Source organism: Lissotriton vulgaris, chromosome 12 (assembly GCF_964263255.1).
Source record: "Lissotriton vulgaris chromosome 12, aLisVul1.2, whole genome shotgun sequence".
Classification (NCBI taxonomy): domain Eukaryota; kingdom Metazoa; phylum Chordata; class Amphibia; order Caudata; family Salamandridae; genus Lissotriton; species Lissotriton vulgaris.
In genome coordinates, this window is record NC_141700.1 from 711,234,280 (window position 1) to 711,254,704 (window position 20,425).

Sequence of the window (20,425 nt, forward strand, 5' to 3'; positions counted from 1 at the left end):
CAGGGTGAGGACTTTGAGACCACATGGGCTTCATTTATTTGTTTCCTCTCTGGAGAAGTTAAGAGTGTTGACATGCTGTAAAAATCTAAGGACACTGGTTATAGTAGTATGTCTAGATCCTTCGGATCCTTGCATATTCACTTAATCAAATTTAGCTGGCTGTCGCTGATGATGAGAGCCGGGATTTTATTCACTGTTTTTCTATATTATATGCTGCAGAATATAAACAACTTTGGCAATCGCCATTTCCCACTGGCCATTGGTTGTAGGTAGGTGTATGTGTATAAGCACTTGGTACATAACACAGAATTGAACTATAAAAAGCACCTGATCTTCTGTTGGTTTCTTCATGGATCCTGAAGCCAATTATGAAGGGTTCTTGGCCATGCAGATTCCATGGATACAAAATGCCTATTAAATGCAAAACTTAGTTCAAGAGAAATGAGTAACTGACACATCACAGCTCTCACCCCTCCAGTTTCCTCGTCATCTTTTTACTTTAGGGCAAATATGTGCATCAGGGTGAGACTTGGGTGAGAGTTAAACAAGATGCTGTAGATATTGATGAGCGAGGATGAGGCACTGTCCTCCCTCTCACAAACAGTCTCTCACCTACCCTGGTATTTATGGGACAGTGTTATTTAAATGTCTTACTTTATTAGGCCATTGGGAAACCAGAAGTAAATGTAGCCATATCGTAGCAGGAGTATACTCATGGAAATACTCTAGAAAGTTCAGCTGATACACAATTGTGTCTAGTGCAATTATATCCAAACCTTTGCTGAGATGAAAATCTTAGCTGCTGTTATGTTTGCCAACTGCTGCACTCTGCTTAGGGTTTTTATACTGCTGGGGATACATTTGAAGACTCTGTCATTTCATGGAGACGTTTTTTGCACAGTCCTCTTTCCAATATGACCATCCGATTGGTTTTCAATTCCTGTAGCTCTCCCACACCTCTTTATAGAGCAATAAATCACAGTACAGTTCCCCTCTCTGAATCAAGCCACCACTCTAATTAAATATTGACTGTATCTTTGCCTTTGACCATGTACGGCACTTACATTTGGCTAAGCTCATGGTATACAAATACCACATGTATACATACGTACATACATACATACATAGATACATACATACATACATACATACATGACATGCCTCCTTTGTGGCTTCTATACACAGATACTCTTCTTTGGTTTGTATATACAGCCCTTCTCCTAGCTAGTTAGTTCAATTACAGGTACTGACCACTGAGGCATATATAACAGCAGAATGTATTTATACCAGATTGGGAGTAAGTATGGAGGCAAATTATGGCCCTCTGAGATGGAGCCATCTAAGCTTACCGGTCTGGTTGGAGATCTCCCCATCCGAGCATGGGATGCAGTCATAGCAGCAGACTCCTTGGCCCTCACGTGTGGATTTTCTGAAGCCGACTGTGCACATTTCACTGCATGAGGACTTTGGGATCTGCCGTGAGAGAAAAACATTGCTTGGAATGTAGACATTTCTTTGTATGAGAATTGGGTTCATACAGTTATGAAGAGAGTACAAGGTAAAGCGCAAGCTTCCAAGGGTCACTTGATGATTAAAAATTACTTCCCTGTAACAATGGATATCAGGCTTGGAATATAAATTGAATGTGACACAACACCAACAGGCTTCAAACACTTGCCTGACGGGTGAACTAGCACTACGGTCTGTTCATAGAAATTACCATGAGGTGCAAGGGCTTCTGACCCAGCCTCACTAGCTTTGCATAGACACAGAGGGCCCGATTCACAGAACTAACTTGACAAAATCCTAAACTTACTACTTTTGGTATTCACAGAAGGCATTTAGTAGTAGTAAAGTTAGGATTTTGTCTTAAATTTGACTTAAGACAAACTTAAGACAGACTTAAGACAAACTTAAGATATCAAATACAGTGATAACACCACAAATGGACACCACACCAGTTTAGGAAAATATCATATTTTTATCTAAGCTCAACAAGCCCAAAACGACAAAAATCCAACATACATGTAATAGGAATATGACTTTTAAAAGGCTTCAAGTAACTGGGTCCATAGAAAACGAATTCACAAGCTAAACAGCCACAGAGGAAGTCAGCATCGAGAAACAAAGGGATGCGTCAGTTCCTGAGTCCTTGGGGAGGTGTTACACCAGTTCTGCTGCATGCAGGAGAAGTGATGCGTCACATCCAGACTGTAGGGTGAAGTGATGCATTAATTCTAAGACGGTTCAGGTCCCAGGGTGTTGCATCAGGAAAACTTGCCACACAGGTGCGATGCACGGAAATCCGAGATGCGCTGGCGGTCGATACGGCAACTGTGAAATGGCACTGTGTCATTTTCTGCAATACCCATGATGCGGTGATTCTTGCACTGCATTCTGAGCAGTGGACGGATAGGACATCGTTCCCCCACCCCCAGGATATCAATCACAGCGGAGTCACAGCACTCCTGGTGACTTCAACCGGACCCTGCAGTTCCTCGAGACTGCCCGGACCCCCAGACACTGGATATACAGTAACACCCGGCGGACGAGACTAGGACCCAGCATTCTATCCAACACTGCCCGGACCCCTAGAACCCGGTCATACAGATAGCATCCAAATTCCTGTTAGCACCTGCGTAGGCTGGCATACAACACACTCCCGATACGCAAAGCCCATACTTGGGCGGTTGTACTAATATTACAGGCAGGCAATTGTTGTCAATTTTAGTCCTGATGATGGTCCCATGTAATTAGAGCAAGAGGGATCGAAACATCGACTTCACACAGTGCTTTCACAACCTAACCATTGTGTTTAATTCAGTTGTGTCTAGCACCTTTCTGGCAATACTTCAATCCAAACACTGAGTCAAAAGTGGCCAATATTGCTCGTGTTTTTGGCCGTTAAATCTTTTTTCTTGTATGCTGTTTGTCTTTCCTGAGTAAGGTACAGGACTGTGCCTTTAATCATTTATCAGTTTGTTCATTGTCGTTAAATAAATACCCTGTCCGGCTGGACAGAGGACAAATATAGTCTCCTATTATGGCCTATATTACATTTATGTTCTTGATTTTGATAAGCTAAGGACCTCTGTTTTTTAAAGCATACTTTCCCACGGTCCTCAGCCAAAAGTGATTCTTGCAGTTGCAGGCGTTGCAGTGTATCTGCCATGGCACAGCGGTGATACGTGGGGATTCTTCCGGCACAGAAGTATGATGCATCAGAAGAACAGCCGCAAGAAGGATGATGCATCAATTTCTTCAGTTTCTTCATGTTCTTCCAGCTTCCAACAGCAGTAACAACCTCCGGAGGCCCAAAACTGGAACAGGCACCCCTTAGAGGGTCAGAAATAACTCTCAGCAGTAGAGTACAGGGCAGCTGGTGAGGAAGTCTTTGTGTCCCTGAGACTTTAGAACAGGAGGCTAGCATACACAGCCCCTTGGAGATTCTTCTTCAAGCATGTTCATGGCAAAGTTTCAGTCTTTGTTCTTTCCTTGGCAGAAAGAGCAACTGCAGGCCAACCTCGCACAGCACACCCCAAAGGGGCAGTACTCCTCCTCACAGCTCTCCAGCTTTTCTCCTTGGCACAGGTTCCTCTTGAGACCAGAAGTGATCTAAATTTCTTCTGAGTTTTAAGGTCCGCTACTTATACCCCACTTTGTCTTTGTTTTCTTTGTGTAAGCATTTCTGAGCCTAGTCCAAACCAGTTCTGTCCTCAGTGGTGGAGTACCGCCACAGAATTGGAAACAGCATTGCGCAAGGTAGACAGGCCCTATGAGGTGCAAGGAAAACACACCCCACTACTCTAAATGCAGCCAAGCCCCAATCAGCTCAGCTCTGAGTGATCCAGGAAGGACCAGGCACACCTCAACCCCCTAGTAGCTGTCTACAGTTAATGCATATCCTCAGCCCGTGTCCCTCCAAAACCAAACGGTCAATCCACAAACAGGGGGAGGCACACAGAATAGTTAAACAAGAAAAATCCTACTTTCTGAAAGTAAACACAAGGGGATGATGGACAGACATAGGTCTCTTGCTCACTTTGCCACTGGATTCAAGCTAGCCTGGCCGATGAGGGCTGCTAGCCCAAAACCAGTCCCAGGATGCTTGGTTCTGATCCAGGGAAGACATGGCTTGGCAGTTTCGGCTGGATTATTCCCATGAGGTACAGGGTCAAGACTGATTTGCATATAGCTGCGTCTGAATTGGGGTGGTGAAGTGAGTTAAAAAACAATGATGAATTCAACCCAGATCTGTGACGGGGGTGAGTGTCTGAAACATTTCAGCTCTCCGTCCATCATCTCCTTGTGTTTGCTTTGTTCACCCTCAGTTGGCAGGGCATGCCCGGACATGGGTCTCTTGCTCACTTTGCCACTGGATTCAAACTAGCCTGGCTGATGAGGGCTGCTAGCCTAAAATCCGGACCCAAGATGATTGTTTCGAGTCCAGGGAAGACATGGCTTGGCAGTTTGGGGTGGACTGTTCCCATGAGTCACAGGGTCAAGACTGATTTGCATATAGCTGTGTCTAAACTGGGGTGGCGAAGTGAGCCAAAAAACAATGATGGATTCAACCCAGACCTGTGATTGGGGGTGAGTGTCTGAAAATTATCCATGCTCTGTTCATAATCTCCTTGTGTTTGCTTTGTGTGCCCTAAGTTGGCAGAGTATTCCAAAACATGGGTCCCTTGCTCACTTTGCCACTGGATTTAAGTTAGCCTGGCTGATGAGGGCTGCTAGCCCGAAACCGGTCCCAGGATTCTTGTTTCCAGTCCAGGGAAGACATGGCTTGGCAGTTTAGGCTGGACTGTTTCCATGAGGCACAGGGTCAAGACTGATTTGCATATAGCTGTGTCTGAACTGGGGCGGCACAGTGAGCTAAAGAACGATGATGGATTCAATCCAAATCTGTACTGGAGGTGAGTGTCTGAAAGGTTTCAGCACTCCGTCCATTAGCGTCTTGTGTTTGCTACTTTCTGCAAGGGACATTATTCAACACATAATTTAAAAAACATCTCTACTAATTAAATTCTGAGTCCAGAGAGCCTAAACTGTATTCCTCTATCTTGTCCAATGGGAAGTTATACTTGTAAGATGTAACAAAGTATTTACTATTCTATCCTATCAGAAAGATAGTCTTTCAATAGTGAAAAACAGAATAGGCAGTATTTCACTATCAGGACATGTCACACACACCAGTACATGTCATGCCTTTTCAAACACTGCACCCTGCCCATGGGGGTACCTTGGGCCTACCATAGGGGTTCCTTATATCTAAGAAAAGGGAAGGTTAGGATCTCACACGTGGGTGCACCCCCCAAGTTGACATGGCAGTTTAAAACTGTGCACAGACACTGCAGTGTCAGGTCTGACATTTCTTTTCAGGGCTTCTCATGTGGGTGGCACAATCAGTGCTGCAGGCCCACTAGTAGTATTTGTTTTACAGGCACTGGCACACTCAGTGCACTTTACTAGGGGCTTACCAGTAAATCAAATATGCCAATCAGGGAGAACCATTTGTAATACGAATTTACTCAGGGAACACTTGCACTTTGACACTGTACAGCAGTGGCAAAGTGTGCAAAGCATCTAAGCCAGCAAAAACGAAATCCAGCACAGCAACAAGAATACAGTAGGTAGAGGCAAAAAGTCCGCGGAAACCACACCAAAGATGCCAAGTCTAATGCTTAGAAAATAATATTTTATCACGTGTTACATTCAGGAGCTGGGAATCATATTTCAGGGATGATTTGAGGAAGCATACATACTTTCTGTTAAAGTTCAAGACAGATTGCCAAGCAATGGATCCTGCAGGCAATCAACTCAAGCTATATAAATGAGATCCAAAAGGAATTTTCTACATACAAAAGTGGTTCTGGATACTCCAACAATCAATCCTAAATGGCAGGGGTATAGCCATTACATCCTGCATTTAAGGCATCAGTATTTAAAGAAAGGAAAGAGTCTGTTAATTATGTGGCTAGATTAGATGTCACGTCTGGAGATATTGTCCAAGAACCTACACGCCAGCTCATGGTTTCTATGACTGGGCAACTTGAAATATTAACACTCCTGTATTTACAGTTATAATGGGTACTCTATGGCTTAGCAAACAAAATCCTAGGAAAAACTAGAGAGAGGCCTCTTTATTTTTTGAGCCTAAATTCAGTGACAATATTTTGTTCAATAAGTCTAGGAAGTTCAGTAACAACTAGCATGAGCATCGATTAGAAAATGCCTTTGAAATATGATGAGTTTACTGAGGCATTTATGAAAAGTGGGCTGAAGTTGTACCCCCAGGTCGCATATATAACTGTGATATTGTTTAGGTCCAATTGGCAAAGATGCTGTATGGAAGAATATACATCCATACTCAGGGAGAAGAAAAATAATTACAAGTCTACATTGAAGACAATTTAGGAAAAGGATTTATATAATATTTACTTGCACCGTTGCACCCATCTTCTCTTTGTCCTTTTTGCAGCAGTAGGATAGAGTCTGTCCCCCACCTACTCTTTGAGTGCCCAGCCTATCTTGCTCCTCGCCGCATCTGGTTAAAGCCTCTGTGTAGGAGTCTCGGAACTAGATCCTATCTCGAAGCTTTACGAATCTTAAGATCTGACCCACGCCCCCTGTTTGCTACCTGCCTTGCTAAATTCTTGTCTTGGGTATGGCGGATTCGAGCATTGAAGCTACCTGCAGTACCCCAATAGCTAGCTGCCTATTCCGTACCTATGTACCACACCGTCCCCATGTAAACAATGAAATGAAATTTTTTTAACATTGTACTGTGTTTTAAATATATATGTGCTTTTGTAATGCTTTTTAAGATATGTGTTATATATCGCAATAAAGCTTGTTTCAATATATATAATATTTACTTGGGCACAAATCTTGAACCACTATCAAATTGTTAGGATCCGTGATCTTGGGCGCTTACCTGGTGTCTAAAGACTACAACTCCCATGAGCCTTGTAATGTGGGGGGTACTTAACAACAAGACCCGCTGTAGCGGATGGGCGTAATTCTGTTTTCTGGTTTCCTGAATAGCGTCTTGGATAGCCTTGTCTCTTGTTGTCCCTCGAGTCCCTGGTTCTGGCGTTACGAGGATTTCCTTTGGACCTGCTCGATATCCGCGGTGCAGTGAGTCGTATCTGCGTGGCCGCGCAAATTGCTTAGAACGGAACGTTGTGAGTCGGCTGACCACGCGTTACCGTTCAGAACTCAAGCCGGCATAATTGGTTAACTGCGGAGCATTGTGGTTAGCGCTACATATTACCGTAGCATAGGAGTATTTCCTAATTAAGTAGCGGAGCGCGGTGTGTATCCAGCCATAAGTTGCCGTTACCAGAGGTGTTATTATTACGTTTCATGCGGAGCTATGTGAGTCTGGTGGCCACTTGCTGACGTGTTTTCTTGGATATTCATCCGGTGTGTTTACAGTGGAGTTCAGTAGTAGCCGCTACGTTCTACCATGTGTACATACGACTATGTGCTATGGAATAACTATTTACATTAGACTATACAGGAATATGAATGTGCAATACTCTTGGAGCCAAAACATCGATATGGGTTATGTATAGAGATGTATGAAGTCGTGCTAATCTCTATTACTCCTTGGATTGCTGGGAGTCCTCAACCAGTATCGAAAGCATTGTTTTCTGATTTATCTTGAGTGAGAACTTGGCTTGACTATTTCAGTTTCATTTCAAGAACTGCTATCTTTGTGTTGTTTCTTCTGAAGGAAGTGTGCTTCTATGGTTCTTCAGGTATTCCTCATTTTAGTGAGAATATATGAGAGTAGCAGTTTGGTTGTATGCTGTACATAACCGTGTCTTTATATTTATGTCATTTCAGAGTCTATTATCCCAGCAGTTCCTTACCCTTCCTTTATTTCCCTGCCCTAATGGTTCGAACTCCCTTTAAATTAAGGTCAGGGAGTTGGTAACATTTGGAGGTGGACCCCTATGAGCAATGACCGGATTCTGTGGAGCGTAATCCTGACACAAATGGCGAAATGCATCCATTCATAGATTACAGAGAATTGAACACTATTGTAATTAGAAATGGGCTTTGCTTGAGGTCATATCTGTCTCACTGGACCAATTTGAGAGAGAGCAGTGGTTAACCAAGTTGTATTTAAGAGGAACATAAATCGTAGTGTGCATTAGAGTTGGAGATAAATAGTGCACAGAATTAATTACAATATATGGTCGCTATAAATATTTAATAATGTCATTGAGGTTATGTATGGCTACCACCGCTTCTTTCCAGCATTTCATCAATGAGATTCTTCAAGAATTATAACATCAATTTGTTGTGGAATGTTTTGATGATATCTTAATATAGTCCGCCTCTGTCAGTGAACATCTACAACACATGATAGAGTACTTGTGATGCTTAGAAACACTGAATAAATGCTAAACTATCTAAATGCTTGTTTGATGTGAAAAATATTCCATCTTGTCTCAGGGAGATAGTGTTGTGTAATTCCTATATTCCCAATAGGCTCTGCGCATTGGAATAATATACCCTATAGATATGACATAGGACTGAGGTCAGCATGTCTCTCTCAAGTAAACTAAACTTAATTGTGAGTGCCAGCTAGCTCAGAGGTCACTAGAAACTTTCTCGAATACAGAAGAAGGGTTAGTTTCTGAGAACCGCATAAACATGACAACTTTGTTTCCCAAGAATAAAACGTATCTTCAGAGTCGTGGAAACAATATATAATTATTTTACTCAGTCAACTGTGCATGCTTCGTTTCTACAGAGTTGCAGAAAAAATAGAGAGATGGGCATTTCAATAAAAGGGGTTTATTGAACAGTCTTCTTTCTCATGCAAGAGAGGTGAACTGCTACAATCGTTAGACAGAATGCCAAGTATGATGCAGACAGCGTAAACAGTAATATAAAATAATACTGTAATAGCATTGTCTGGTGCTATGACATATAAAAATACATACATAAATAACAGGCTAGAAATACTCAACTGGTGCTTCTAAAATACGCCTACCCCAATGTACCTTACCTAGGTCTAGTACGAGGAAAGAAGTAAGTGTGGTCTTTAGCATGGGGTTTGTTCTGGCAAGAGTTTGCAAAGGTTTCTCTAGGTTCTAATCAGCTCCATACCTTAGAATGAGAGAGGTTGGTATCTCTTTCACGGACTCGATTTCCCAACACCCCACAAGAGGAGTCAGAAACACTGGAGCTAGATTTCTCTGCAGAGGAGGACAGCTTCTGATCAGTGCGTCAGCTGGAGAGTAGGCTTCCTTCAGCACTTTCTGTAGCGAGCTGCGTCGTGCACGTAGGTAGTCGAATTGCACCAAACCACACTGTGCTTAGCCATAGCAAGTGAAGGTATATTTATACCTTGAAGGTGTTTAAGAATGCCAGCTTTGACGTAAAGTTGGGCATATGAACGTCATGAATGAACCCCTAAGGTATAGATGTTCATGTATAATAGCTGCTGAGTTCTTGGAGAAATCAATATTCAAGCAAGGGGAACTCCCTGACGGCTCAATCATCTGGTTTTCCAAGAAACCGTTGTGACGTAGATGAACGGATGGAAATAGCCATGCCTGTATTTGGGATGCATGGTCTATGCCTAAATAAGGACTGGATTTCTATGCCTATATAAGGGCAGCGCAAATTGTACCTATATAAAGGCATGAATCAGGAAATTCAATCGGATTCTAAAATCGTACACAACGCCCACTCCACTTTCTTATGTACAACTTCTACTAAATATTAAGTTCTAAACATGTTGAAACATATCTGAAATATATAACACAACAAGTGTTTAAAACCCACCCAAAACACAAAAAGATGCATTGGTACTGGTTGTACACAAAAGAGCATTATTTGAAAATGCTATCTGAACGAATCAAGAAAATATACATTTATGAAATGACTCGTAAATACAGAAGAAAAAGGTGCCGAAACCATTTCATGTCAGATTACATAAAACTGTATGTGGACAAGGTCAAATATTGTCTCTGGAAGTTTTTTAAAGAATACTTGTTCTCTATGAATAGTTCTACTTTAAGCAAATTACTTGTGCCAAAAAAAGGAAAAATTTATCATAGAGAAAAAAGAGTCCCAAAGTTAGAACTTTGTTTTGAAAAAATGAAGGTCGAATTCAAAGTCCCTCAGAAGACTGCGTGCCAAATCAAAAGTCAGTGTTAGGGCTTGACGAAAACATGAAATCTTTTAAGTCCGTTGACAAAAATTTGTCTACCATAGTGGGTGAAATTTGGATTACCTAGTTTAGAAGATTAACCGCACATAGATGTGAAGCATCGCCGTCAGCATTGGTCACATTAGCAATGTTCTTAATGGATGGTACCTGCGCGCCTGTTTCCTCTCGTACCTTTTGCATCTGTGAGATCTCAATGAATGCCGTCATCAGAATTGGTAGCCGCTGGGGACAACACAGTGCATGGACCGTTACTGGTTCAAGCAAAGTATCAACATCCGTTGGCATTACTGATGTAAGTGTGAGACATGCGTCTAACACGCAATCATCTCCACATAGCAGGCAGTGTAGAACAGGTAAGATGCAATCTTGCCAAATTGGTCTGAATGACAGAAGCCATGTGGTATTTAACTCTTGTAGACAAGGTAGTACCAAAATTTGGACGATGCACTCACAACACTTCATCACCAGTGGAGTTGTCTCCATGGAGAACTGGGTGTCGCTGGTGAATTGACTTGCCATATCGCAGCTGTAGGAGCAAAAATAGTATCCCTGCAGCGAGTCCCAAAATGAGGGACAGTCCGCCAAACACAGTGCACGAAGTTTGGAAATATTCCTAGGACATCTTCAAAAAGTGCTAACATTCCAGAAAATACGGTCTTAAATACATGTAAAATACCGCTCGTATCAAAAATGTTTAAGATACGACTTAACATTTCTGAGAAATGTATAGGGCATCTTGAAGTTAAGAGGGCATGTATCTCGGCAGAAGTCCTTGCGACTTGTAGATCCTAGGACTCTTTGGCCGAAGTCAGTGGCACAATTTGTGGCATAAGAATGGCTTTCATTCTGCTTAAAGTATCAATTTGTATAGAAGAGATGTTCAGTGAAGGCCATAAAGGCAACTCCCTGTCTGTCTTGGTTTTAGGAAACAATACTTGCATACAGCAAGTGGCCCTGGCTGACACAGTTACTAGATATGGTATGCCTGGCAGCATGCCACAGCAGCTGTGATCATTCAACATGACGTAACTTCCATTTGAAAGTTGTACAAAAATTGGATCAATCACTGCAGCTGGTGAACCTTGCAGGTGGCAGGATAAATTGTTAGAGGAACCATCACAGGCCCTGTGTAAGTTTATACCCTGACAAAGGAGAGAATCGCTTAGTGCATTTTCACAGTTTTTCCTGCTAAGAAACACTTCACGTCCCCCACTCCAACATCTATGTGTGTACGGTAATTCCCAAGGTGTCTTGATGTATTCTTTACCCAACCTTTCATATGTGCCTGCTGGTATGTGTTTTAGGCAATACTGAAAATGGAAAATTGTAACAGGCAGAGTGATTGTTCCATGTATTATCCATTCAATGGCTGTTTTTTCTGCTACTGTAAATGGCAATCTTTCCCGTTTTTCAATGCTTAGCACCATATAATCTGCTCCCCTTTGAGCAAATTTGATCTGTTTATCAGTGAGATTAAATTCTAAAAACAGTGACGTAGTAGAGATTAAACGCCAAGGCACATAGCCTGAACAAAGGTTTTGCAATGTCCAGATTAATAGCATGATATAACGTAGTTGCGTCTGACCATGTTGCAGCATGACTAAGTCCTGTTCCATTAAGTCTATGGCAGAAGACACTATGCTGTTCAATTAATATATCCTGGAAGACAATAACCCATTGTCAACCACACAGAGAGTTTTCTCTAAATTAATACAATCAATTTCTCGTATTCTTTCTGCAGTCTCTGCTTGCGTACCCTTCCATGCTTCAGTATAAGCAGCATTGATACCGGCTTATATAAAACATTTATGACGCAGTGTTCTTGATCCTAGCAAGAATTCCCGAAGATCAGCGCCATCTTTAAGTAAAGATAAGTGTTGCTTTACATCCATAAGTGTAGATCTTTGTAGCCAATCACGGCAAAGCTTCCCTACACTGTATGTAGTTACTATTCCAGGACAGTCTTTTGTTTGAGTCTTCCACAGGTTCAGAAGCCATCTGATGGCTGGTTCAAGGGGTGCAGTATTTTATACCTAAGGCTAACCTTTGTGTGTGAGGAGACTCCCTGTCCTACCCTCACATGGTTCTGGACAATTTTCCACTTCCCTTATCAATGCTCCAAACTGTCTGTGGTGATAACATACAGGGTAGACCTGATGTCAGGTTCTTTTGTGTGTGGAGAAGACAAAGTCTTTTGAAGTGTAAATTTGACTTGGTACAGCTCCTCACCTGTCATCCTTTCAGGATGGCCCATCCTGTGCACACCTAAAACTCTTCTGTGTCACTGTCTGGGAGGAATACAAAAGCTCCAACAGCATAGCAACTCACAGACATGTGACTCAGGATACTGACAGAAGGGTCAAATGGTTAGGATAAGAAAATATCAACTTTCTAAAAGTGGCATTTTCAAAGTTGCGACTTCAAATTTGACTTCACCAATTAAGATGATTTAAAATTATAATTCATTTACACAGCAAAATGACAGCTGTCTAACCACAGCCACTGAGAGCCCTCCCATTCAGTCACTCCGCATCCATGCTTTTCAGCCTTCTGCATGCCCAGCAGTATGCTCTGAGGAAAAGCTGCCATCGGACGCAAAAAACGCTGTGCAAGGCTTGTCGGCGTGTTCTTGCTCCGGGCGGTCCTGGTGTGCAATGTGTGGAGCTGCACTGCTTGGCAGACGGTTTCTTTTTTGTTTGGAGCCACAGTGGTTGGTGGCGAAGCTCTTCTGGCCTCCGTCCAGGCAATACACATTTTCTATTCATACTCTCAATATCCACATTCCTCAAACATTCTGTCTCATACATACACATGCACCACACACTATTTACACTTCAATTACAATATTCACAAATTGCCATAGAACAATAGTTTTTTTTTAAGCCATACGATTATCAAAATGTGGTTATTGAGAGTATGAATAGAAAATGTTTAGAGGGTAATGTTTTATGAAAAATTTGTATAATGTGGTGGTTTTTTTTTTATAGATATTTTTGAAATGTAATATTGGTGAAATTTAACCAAGATAATGAAGCAAAGGAAATTAAAAAAAATAGATTTATTCCGATAAAAAGCTGTGACGAGACATGTTTAATTCGTATGTATCGCTGAAATCAAATAAGAGTAAGGAGAACAGTATTAGCATTCTTTTGTTTGATATTAGTCAGTGGCTTGGCCTTGCTGTTGGGAGCCCAGACCAAGTGGTGGTTTTTCGACCTGTATTTAAAGCTTAAGGGAGCATGTAAAAACTCCTTCTAATGCAGCACGGCAAGGGAATCTCGACAAAGAGTCTATATCGCTTCAGGACATGCATCCCTTGCTCTAGTTAACAGTGGAGTCAGTTAATAGTGCAGGAAGCTTGAGCCCTGACAGTTCTCCCACCCAAATTTCTCTTCACAGGACGGGGTTTAGTGGGATGAAGGGCATGGAATCGACGTATAAGAACAGGGGCATGTACATGTTCAGCTGGTTCCCATGATCTATCTTCAGGTGAATAACCTACCCAATCTATTAAATATTGTAATTTGCCCTTGTATCTGTGTCAATCAAGAATACGTTTCACTTCGTATTCGATTTCTCCTTCTACTAAGATAGGGGGGAGGCACCTCAGGTTCAGAAGAAGGAATATATTTTTTGAGCAAAGAAGTGTGGAACACAGTATGGATATGAAGTTCTTCTGGTAACTCTAGTTTTAAAGTAACAGGGGTGATAACCGTAGTAACTGTATAAGGACCTATATATTGATGTTGTAGTTTTCTGGGACCTTCTGATCTTAAATTCTTGGTGGACAGCCAAACTTGATCTCCTACCTTATACTTTGGAGCAGGATTACGATGTTTGTCTGCTTGTTGCTTCATAGCTTCTTTTGTTAGTAATAACTCATGTTTTGCCTTTCTCCAATTATTTAGAAGAACTGTTTGATGGATATTTACTGCAGGTATTTCCTCTAATGGAGTAGGTAACGCGAAGGGTAAGAATTGAGGGCGATGAGCCTGTAAAAGGAAAAAGGGAGAAAAACCAGTAGAAGAATGTGTGGTATTATTGTATGCAAATTCAGCCAATGGAAGGGCATGAACCCAATCAGAGGTGATAGTGGCAAGCAGACATCGCAAATACGGTGCAAGGGTTTGATTGGTTCTTTCAGTCTGACCATATGTTTGCGTGTGATAAGCAGTGGAGAGTCTATGGTCTATTTCAAGTGTGGCACAAATTCCCTGCCAAAACCGGGATACAAATTGAGCTTCTCTATCAGTTATTATTACAGAAGGGAGGCCATGTAGCCCAACTATCTGTTCAAGAAACACCTGTACTAACTCCTTAGAGGAGGGTAATTTTTTCAAAGGAATGAAGTGGGCCATCTTAGTGAACATATTGACCACTACAAGAATAGAAGTATAACTTCGTATCTGGGGAAGATCTGTAATGAGGTCCATGCTGATATAATGCCATGGTACTTCGGAAACCTCTGTGGATCGTAATAGATCTGCTAGCGCAAACAGAACAGGATTTAACATAGGCCAGTATATCTTTAGTCATCCCCTCCCAACAAATCCAACATTGGCACGTCTGGACTGTTTTCTCTCTACCTGGATGTCCAGCTAGACAAGTGTTGTGACAACATTTAATAATCTGCTGCTGTAAGTCAACAGTATGTATGTACAGTCTTCCGTCATGGTAGTACACTTCTTCTAGAATTTTATTTGTAGGGTTTTCTAACCAATTAGATTTGGAGATGGAAGAATAAGCATGTAATAATTGATTAAAAAATGATAGAGATAGATTCTCCGACTGATCTCCTACCCCTATTATTTTATAACATGGTACAATGGGAGGAAATGTATTTCTATGGATTTTCTTTTTCTGCCCTATTCTAGATAATGCATCTGCTTTCCCTTGTTGAGTGCCTTGTCGATAATTAATAATAAAATCATGTTCGCTAAAGAACAGGACCCATCTCATTTGTCAGGGTGTTAAAGCTCTGGCGGATTTAAAGAATTGCAAATTTTATGATCAGTATAAATAGTGACAGTGTGAGGGGATCCTACTAAATAATGTCTCCATTCTTGGTAAGCCATTTTTATGGCCAATAATTCCTGTTCTCCGATGGCGTAATTTTGTTCGGCCGGAAGGAGTGTTTTGGAAAAGTAAGCTACCGGATTGAACAGCCAGTCATCTGATCTTCTTGCAACAAGACTCCTCCTACAGCAAATTGAGGGGCATCCGCTTCTACATAATAAGGCTGAGTATTATCTGCGTGTCAAAGAATAGGAGAAGTAGTAAATCTTTTCTTCAATTGAACAAAAGCCTGTTCTGCATCGTGAGAAAATTTAAAGGCAACGCCCTTGCAGAGTAATCACGTAATAGGTGAAATAAGGTCAGAAAAATGGTCGATAAACCTTCTGTAAAAGTTTGCAAACCCTATCGGAGGTGGGACTGGGCCAGTTAATCAACGCTTCTATTTTCTTGAGGTCCATGTGAATTCCATCGGGAGAGATCACAAAGCCTAGGAATTCTACTTTAAAAGTGTAAAACATACTCTTGTCTAATTTAGCAAACAAATGGTTGTCTTTGAGTCGTTGCAAGATCTTCTTCACATGTCTCACATGCTCTTCTTCAATCTGTGAGTAAATCAAGATGTCATCTGTATAGTGAGAGAAGTTAGCCTGGCATATTATGTCCACTAGTTCTAGTGGGCACCTTTCACCAGTCTAAACGACCCTTATTGATGGTGGTTGTAAATTCAACCTTATAGAAAGCTATCCTAGTGGTAGCATGGACCAGCAGTTATCAGGCTAAGACTTCAGAGAGCGTATTAAGCAAGTTGTTTTACCAATTATAATCCCTTGAGTACCACATGAAAGGACACCACACAAGGTATATATCAAATATATATGTATTTATTCTAAACACAACCCCTCTGCAATCTTTATGAGGTCAGAGGTAAAAATACAATACAAGTCACTGAGTTAATATACAATAAGTTGCACAGTATACGTTATGCCTTAGGGGCCTCACAAACCATATACTAAAATAGTGGTATAAGAACCACAAGAGAATTAGAAATCAGGCCTGGGGCCTGTGGAATCGCCAGGGCTACTCTAAACCACCAAAGGTTAGGAAGTAGGAGGCCCACGGGAGACGTGTGCAGTGTCTAAAAACAGCCGCGGGTTACCATTGACTTTCTATGGGAAAGTAGAAGTTACAAATATACAATTTAAAGACACTTCCGGGTGGACTACGATGGAACCCTTTTAAACTAGGACACTTTGAGAGTCAAGACCCACGGGAGCACCGGAGTACTCGTGTTACCTCACCCAGGGAAGCAGGGTGCACAGGTCTCTTTTCATGTCGGGTTTCGTCATTTTCAATGGAGAGCTGCAAAGAAGTGCTGCAGGCGACCAGAGGAAAAGTGTCCGGGTGGATCCAAGGGTGGATCAAAGATCTGTAGAACCTGAAAGCAGAAGCGACAGAGTCTGGGTCACTTGCCTGTGACCAGGTCCGCGATAGGAAGATGCCATCAGATGTCGGGTGATTTTAGGTAAAGATGTGAAGTTTGTCTCTTCAGCCACGAGGACCAGGAGGCGTCGATGACAACCAGGAGATGGATTTGAGCCGTCCCACGAAGCATCTAGTTGACTGCGGTGTCGGTATCCGGACTTGACCCAACAAGCCTTGGCAAACGCAACCCATACAGGATTTTGAGAAGGGCTTCGGTGCAGACCAGCAAGGTCTGAGGAACTTCTCCTTTGTCGGGAAGTTGGAGCAAGCCTGGAGCAACCAGGAAAGCAAGTTAGATGTAGGAGAAAGTCTTCAGGGGGCTCACTAGACAGCTAGGAACCGGGAAGACGCGTCGAGCTGAAATGCAAGAGTGGGGTTTGGAGGCCTGAGCTTCAGTGCAAATGGTGCTCGGGGCTGGGTCTTCTCGTACCCCAATGCACAACTGTGAGATACCTCGGGAGTCGATGAAGTTAGCAAAATGCAGGATGACCAGGAGTTCCGGTCCCAAGTCTCTCGGGTCCGCCACGGGTCTCAGCTTTGCTGGGATCGAAGGTCGGGGTCAGAGATGTCTGGAAGTCTGTGTCCTGTGTTGCAGATTCTTCAGGATCCGGCGGGAGCCTCGAAAATGCAGACCGGAATAGTTGCTGTTGGTGCCTGTTTAAACAGGGTGGTCACTCCTTGACCACAAGGGAGAGGTCTTCCGTATTCCAGTCGAAATGGAATATCGAAGGTCCAGGATTTATGTTTCAAAGTTTCGTCCAGGGTAATCTAAAGTCCTAGGGACACAGCTCCTATACTTATACTGAGTTTAGGGGCTGGACTACCCTTAAGGTCCCCCCTATGGGTGGGCCTGGGAAAGGGGTGGTTACACCCCTTTCCCTTTGTCCAGTTTCATGCCAGAGCTGGGGCAGAGTGCCCCAGCAACTGGTTTGAACTGGGAAATGCATGGAGCACCTAGTGTGCCCCAGGCAGTGTCTGGAAAGCATTCACTGAATGCAGCCCATGCCTGCCCCAATACACAAAAGCTTGCCTGGGGAGGTGCAGGCACTTCCCTGAACAGGAATCCTATTGCCCAGGCATCCCCTGCCGGAGTTTCATCCAGCAACAGGAGGTCAGACTCATGTCTGTGGCAGCAGCATCCATTTTGTGATGCTGAGGCTCTGTTTAACTTTAACCGGGTAAACCAGTAACTACATGTCTTCTCCCTCTAGAAGGGTGGAATTCTACCCCCACTGCCAGGACTGGCGGGGAGGTAGTATTCCAAATTGTTTGACACCTTACACGACATGTTTTGATAAAGCTAAACTAAAGTTAGCATTAACCGTGAGGATTATAATGCACTTAAGAGTATATGGCATGGCTATATCATAGAACAGCTATAAGGAGATGGTTCTGAAAGCTGCAGAGGAGCTCAGCTCATGCTAGGGCACCCTCTCACATAAAACCAAACACTCTGCCTCCAGGATTGTTAAGGCATGCCATAGGAGTGACTTGGATCACTGACATAATATAGAATGACAAAATATAGACTTACCAAAATATAGTCACCAAAATATAGAATGCCAAAAAATCGAATTCCTATCTACAAACAGGTAAGTACAAAAATATTGAATCCAAAATAAAGTCTGTAAAAAATATAGTCAGTCAAAATATCGAATTTTTTTAAATGTCTTAAAAGTAATTTAAAATTAATGAAATAATAAATATAATTAACTAAAACATACTTAAAAACACTCAAATAACCTTAAAATTAAGACATAATTAATTTAAGTTATTAATAAAAAATGTACAATATTTTACCGTAGGATAGCCGGAGGGTAACATTTAATATTACCACTCCAGTGAGTTCAACAGTAGGGAAAGCGTTGGATAGCGTAGGGGTAAAAAATACTATTCCCACTCCAGTGAGTGCAACAGTAGGGAAAGCGTTGGATAGCGTAGGGGTAAAAAATACTATTCCCACTCCAGAGAGTGCAACAGTAGGGAAAGCGTTGGATAGCGTAGGGGTAAAAATTACTATTCCCACTCAAGAGAGTGCAACCGTAGGGAAAGCGTTGGATAGCGTTGGGGTAAAAAATACTATTCCCACTCCAGTGAGTGCAACAGTAGGGAAAGCGTTGGATAGCGTAGGGGTAAAAAATACTATTCCCACTCCAGTGAGTGCAACAGTAGAGAATGCGTTGAATAGCATAAGGGTAAAAATTACTATTACCACTCCAGTGAGTGCAACAGTAGGGAAAGCGTTGGATAGCGTAGGGGTAAAAAATACTATTCCCACTCCAGTGAGTGCAACAGTAGGGAAAGCGCTGGATAGCGTAGGGGTAAAAAATACTATTCCCACTCCAGAGAGTGCAACAGTAGGGAAAGCGTTGGATAGCGTAGGGGTAAAAATTACTATTCCCACTCAAGAGAGTGCAACCGTAGGGAAAGCGTTGGATAGCGTTGGGGTAAAAAATACTATTCCCACTCCAGTGAGTGCAACAGTAGGGAAAGCGTTGGATAGCGTAAGGGTAAAAATTACTATTCCCACTCCAGAGAGTGCAACAGTAGGGAAAGCGTTGGATAGCGGGAGGGTAAAAAATACTATTCCCACTCCAGTGAGTGCAACAGTAGGGAAAGCGTTGGACAGCGTAGGGGTAAAAAATACTATTCCCACTCCAGAAAGTGTAACAGTAGGGAATGCGTTGGATAGCGTAGGGGTAAAAAATAATATTCCCACTCCAGAGAGTGCAACAGTAGGGAAAGCGTTGGATAGCGTAGGGGTAAAAAATACTATTCCCACTCCAGAGAGTGCAACAGTCGGGAAAGCTTTGGATAGCGGGAGGGTAAAAATTACTATTCCAACTCCAGAGCGTGCAACAGTGGTGAAAGCATTGGATAGTGTAGGGTAAAAATTACTATTCCCACTCCAGAGAGTGCAACAGTAGGGAAAGCGTTGGATATTCGAAGGGTAAAAATTACTATTTCCACTCCAGAGAGTACAACAGTAGGGAAAGCATTGGATAGCGTAGGGGTAAAAATTACTATTCCCACTCCAGAGAGTGCAACAGTAGGGAAAGCGTTGGATAGCGTAGGGGTAAAAAATACTATTCCCACTCCAGAGAGTGCAGCAGTACGGAATGCGTTTGATAGCGGGAGTGTGAAAATGACTATTCCCACTCCAGATAGTGCAGCAGTAGGGAAAGCTTTGGATAGCGTAGGGGTAAAAATTACTATTCCCACTCCAGAGAGTGCAACAGTAGGGAAAGCGTTGGATAGCGTAGGGGTAAAAAATACTATTCCCACTCCAGAGAGTGCAACAGTAGGGAAAGCGTTGGATAGCGGGAGGGTGAAAATTACTATTCCCACTCCAGTGAGTTTAAAAGTAGGGAAAGTAATGATTTAATATATTATTAAAAATAAATTAAATATCAATCCCAATAAAACATTAATTGAAATTAATAACTAATTTAATATTATGTAATAATTAATTAGAAATACAACTACATATTAGTTATTAAAAATTAATAACCTATTCATAATTATTTAACAACTAATTAATTTTCACTAACAAAAACTAATTATTAATACAAATTAATACCAATTAAAAATTAACAGTAGATTAATTATCAATACATAAAAAGTATTTTTAACATGTAATTAATTACAATTACATTACTTCCCACCCTATTCCCCTATAAACCCACATCCCACTACAGAAAATACATTATTACAATTATCATAATT